Here is a 5,171-nt window from a genome sequence, read left to right as displayed (position 1 = left end):
AGCCTCCAGGGGATAAAATCAGCAATTTATGCAACAAGGCTGACTTACAAGTCCTCCAGATCATTCTCCCAAATTCTTCACTCTTCCTACTTGGTAAAATAGGCCAGTCAGTCAGTTGTGGATTCAGGAAAGAAAACCAATTATTTTTCCCTGCTCCAGTACATGGGGCTGACCTGGAGGAGTTAAGAAAGCAGCAGCTGACTTTCCAGAAACTGGAAAATATCTATGTGAAGAAGTATTTAGACCACCTCACAGCCCAGGCTTTGTTTTTGTTTGGATACTATGCTGTTACTCCTCTGAAATGGCAATGATTTCCCCTGGCACAGAGGCAGATCAGCTGTACTCATCTCTTAATTCACACACTTGCTTCCTTTTTAACATGACCCACAATTTAATTAGCTGTTGAAACTAGGAAATATCCTTCGAGTAGGTCAGGTTTCCACGGAGTGCTGCTTGCCACGGTTTCAGAGATTCTCCATCCCTACCCAGTGACCCCATCCTGGCCCCTAGTGCCCTACAGTGATCTGTTTGCAGTTATTAAATATATTTTAATAAGTGGCATTCTAGTAAGTGTAACACAGTGTCTTGTTCTTGAGCATGTCACACAGTCTGATTTTCAGGAGCTTAAGAACTCACAGCCCCAACTGAAGCAATTGCAAAACATTTTTGAAAATCAAGTTTAAAAAAAATCAAAATTCACAGTGTTAAAAAAAAATTTCAAATTATTTAGGTTGTTACAATAGAAAGGGGAAGTTCTGATGTTAGACCAGTTGCTCAGCATTTTCTTTTTTGGAGAGTAATTATTACTGTGTCAGCATGTGCACGTACTGCCCGAGGTGTATCGTAACCTAGCAATTTTTCTCCTTCAAGACAATTTATCTATTGCACCAAATCATGAAAAACCAGTTCAGCATATACATTGCAAGCAGAAACAGTCCCACCTGTTCATAACCAGCTCTGCTGCAGTCGCATCTTTCTAGTCAATGCATGAGTTGCTTATATACTGGCTCTTCATTAAATTGATCGCATCAAGGGACAACTGTCAGAGAGGGAATAAGATGCATATGACTATGACCCTAAAGAGCTTTGCAAAGATTAACTGAGAGATATTCGTCACTCCAACACACACAAATCAATCCACAAAATCCATGAGATCCCTTTCATTTTATGTTGTGCACAATTCTCCTTTCCCTGTTTTTTCCATGTGGTTGTGGCATGAAGCACTAGCATGATGGGTTTGCCTAACTAGGAATGAAATGATACAGGGAGGGGAAAAATTGGTTCAAAAGTAGAATTTTCAAAAAGCCTAGAAGCACTGCTAAGAAATGGGCCCTACCTACTGGCATCCAAGCTCACAAGTCAGGCCACGCTGATGAGTCAGAGCAACCCTGAGCTGCTCGTGCTGTTTGTCTCAGGAGAGCTTGAGAACAGCACTGGGGAGCACATGGTCAGGGCCACCCTGAGCCCATCTGCATCATTTAATTAGTGGAGCTTGGCCCACATGAAGCAAAAGTGAGTGGATGAGGTTTATTTCTTCCTGGCACTCCCTGGTTCACTCCAGAGACAACATAGACATCCCCTAAGTGGCATAAGAGCACAAATGACACGTGTGCTCTTAAATCGTACAGCAGTTTTGAAGTTCCATCTGGAAAAGTGTCATGGGCAGGATTCTTCATTGTCTCTCCTATTTTGACACCAGCGTTGCATGGGTGTAAATGACTTCCTCAGGTACAAAGCAACAGGGAATCAGAGCAACATGAGATATTTTCCACAAATGAAGTGAGGAAAACCTAATCACATAGTGCCTGGAAAAGTAGACAGGTTAAAAGACTTGTAAAGTGACATTATGGAATAATTCTGCACCGGCAGCAGCTCCGGCTGGATGGCATAATAGGTTGTCATCTCCAGAGTCTAATATTTGATCACCGTAAATGGTTCTGAGGCCATCTACGTGTATGAGAGAGGACAACTAAAACCTGGGAAACTAACATCTGACTCCGGATATGTATAAGTCAACCAAAACCTCAAATATAGCTGCATATACAGCCATGTTTGTTTCATTTAGTGGTGTGCTCCAGATGTTAAAAGAAAACCTGGCCACGTGAGTGCCGTACTTGTTGGGAGACACATAAACTAGGGATTAAAATCCATGCATATCGCACTCTAGTAGTTGCCTTAATAGAACTCCCTGGCAAATCCTGCTATAAGCCTACCATTTTTGTAAATGCCAAATCTTTTTGTCCTAATCTGTTTTAATGAGAAGGTTATATAAAGGGTGACTAGAGGTTGTAACAGTGTCTACTCTGAATCTTACAACTTTTAGCAGCTCTCCTACCCTTTGATCCAGGTGTCACCATGTAATGACTGGCTCTTTTCCAGATATCCCACACCTCCAAGATGAATCCCAAGCCAACATATACATTGTCTCCCCTCTTTACATAATAATGAAGATATAATCTCTATACCCTTGAAAGACAGACATTCCTGGCCAAGCAATTAGGTTTGTAAGAGTATATTTTGTTTTGGTTTTCAGCATGCACAACTTTCTCCCCTACCCAAGATGTTAGATACTATTCATCCTGGACCCAGAGGCCTCCGTAACTCAAACCATTACAGTTCTATAAGGAGAAAACTTATTGGCCAATTTCTGCCTTTAATTCCATCTTTGCCACCTGACTAATTCAAGTGGATTTTTACAAGTGTAAATGAGATGAGAGTTTGATTCACTGCATCCTATCCATGAATATTTGCTAAGAATAGCTTATAATAAGATAAGCATTTACCAGTCTGCCCTTTAAAGTTCACTCTTTTGTTATCTTAAGATGGAAACAGTTGCAGTGTGTCTTTGTGTATAAATAGGTGAACATTTTTTGAAGCATTAATATTGTATGAAGGCTTTTCAGAACTGTCTTTTGCCTCCAACTTCTCCTCCTCTTGATGAGTTCCCTCCATTTCTTTGGGCCTACCTTCTGAATTCTCTCCTTTTTTGGCTTGACTAGAAAAAAAGGCAGCTTGTATCCCATAACATTTGCTTTTCCAACATGCTTTTGTACCCAGGAGGGATCTGCAGAAAATGAGATGGTGCTGCACCTGAATTTACCTTGAAGGATTATTCTTAAAATGAATGGTCATTGAATTTGTTAAATTAACTAATAGTTTCAAAGCCCGTTATAACCAACGGCAGATGAAGAGGCAGTGTGAGGGCACAGTTGCATCCCCCCTTTCAGGCCACACCGTGGAAGCAGCAGCCAGGGACTTTTCCCAGATCCTCAGAACAGGTAAGAATTCCCCCCTCTCTCCTGCTCCATGCTCAGCAGCACCTCCTATCCCATTCCCCATTCCCTCATACCCACTGTTGCTATTGTCCCCAACTGATGCAGGGGTAAGAGATGCTCCAGAGCTGCTGCTGTCTTGCTCCAGCTGGGCTGCATGGTGACCAGGCTCAGCCAAAGTCATTGGCAGTGGTGGACAGGTTCCCTGTTACCTGCCAGCCCAGGAGCAAGCTCAGGGAGGGGAACCTACACACCACCACCACTACTGCACCCACTAAGCCCAGCTCCTTGTGCAGCCCAACTGGAGCAGGACAAGAGCGGATCTGGTGGTAGTTGGGCGAAGGGTAGGAGAGATGCTGCCAAGCACAGAGGGGAAGAGAGGGAGCTCTTAAGGAGGACAAAATTATTACCTGATTCAGGAGCTTAAAAAAATATCTCCAGCTACTGCTTCCACATCATGGTGTGCTCACCCTGGTGGAGCAGTGGGGGAAGACTAGGATTGAGGGATGCAGCTACCGCTGCAAGAACAGGTTGTTGCTCCTACACACATACCTTTGCAAAATCCTGGATCCACCCATGGTTTTGAGTGGCTGTCACAGCCAGCCTACCATCAGAATAAATACCTTCAGTCAGACAAAGCACAGAATCTGTCCTGGTGCATGTGTATTACAAGATCTGAAGTCCTCTGACTTCTTACTTCACATAAGAGATTATTTTTTGCACATTGCAAAGCAAATCCATAAACAGAAATTCGTCAAAACGTATAGGAGAGGCCAGAATCTCAGAAATAGGAGGGTTTGTGGGCCTTTATGGGATTTTCGTTCCATTCCTTTCTAACTCTGGGTCTTTCGGGAGAACTGAATGCTCTGCTCCTGCATAAACTGGTACAAATGATTTTAGTCAGTCTCTGGATTGAGCCTGGCTTTCTAGTTGCTGATTATCCTCTTTGTGTCTCTTTCCACTGTTGTACAAGTTCCAGGTTATGTACCGGCAAGAGCAGCAGAATGTGATGCCCAGGTTCCAGCTAAATCCTTCATATCTGAAGTACCCCTACCTAACAATCACCCTTTTATTTCAAATGTCCTTAGGATGCTACACAATAGCTCATAATGATTATATTCTAAATCCTTTGCACAACCTACAATAAAAATATCAGTGTTATTAAAAAAAACCCTTCTCAATAAAGGGAGGTGGAGGTGGGTAAATAAGCTCTCTGATAGTCATTTCAATATTAATTGCATCAAAATAGGAGAGAAGATCTGAGGCACACATCAAGAAAGCATGGTTTTTACTGCCTGTTGGTCACCAGACCACATGTGTGATCCATGGTCAAGTGGAGAACAAATAGTGAATCTTTGAAAGATGGGTGGTGACAAAATTCAAGGCTAGTGCAAGTGAGGAAGACAAAGCAAGGGATAGAGAACCAGAGTAGGAAAATAAAACACAGTTAAGCATTAGAAACCATATGCATACTATTTTCTATCTGGATGAAGCAGCAGGGGGTGGGGAGGGAACAAGGGGAACACTTGAAGCAGTTGTCCTGGACTGCCATTCGCTTAGGGACTGTTTAAAGTCACCCCACAAAGTAGATCCCTTCTAGTGGGGCAGTTCTCCCTGCCTCCTGATAGGTGATGCCCCTCATGGCAGAGCAGACCCCAGACACTTTATATGGGGGAGTGGCCACTTCAAGGTTTTACCCCACCTATACAAAAAGCCTATATGTGTGCGTCCCTTGAGCAGGGCTGCCATTTTCTTGAGTTTGGCTGTTTATGTGTGCAAAGCAAGACCCTCAAAGCCTTTTGACAGCCCCTGCTCCATACAGAGCAAAACTCTAGGATCCATGCCTCCATAGACTTCCAGTTTTTCTCTGTGCAAATCCTGCTGTACATGCAGAACAAA

The sequence above is a fragment of the Gavialis gangeticus genome, unplaced genomic scaffold, assembly GCF_001723915.1.
Source record: "Gavialis gangeticus isolate Ggan-Ray unplaced genomic scaffold, GavGan_comp1, whole genome shotgun sequence".
NCBI classification, from domain to species: domain Eukaryota; kingdom Metazoa; phylum Chordata; order Crocodylia; family Gavialidae; genus Gavialis; species Gavialis gangeticus.
The sequence above is the reverse complement of the archived record's forward strand: the minus strand, read 5'-3'. Positions refer to the sequence as shown.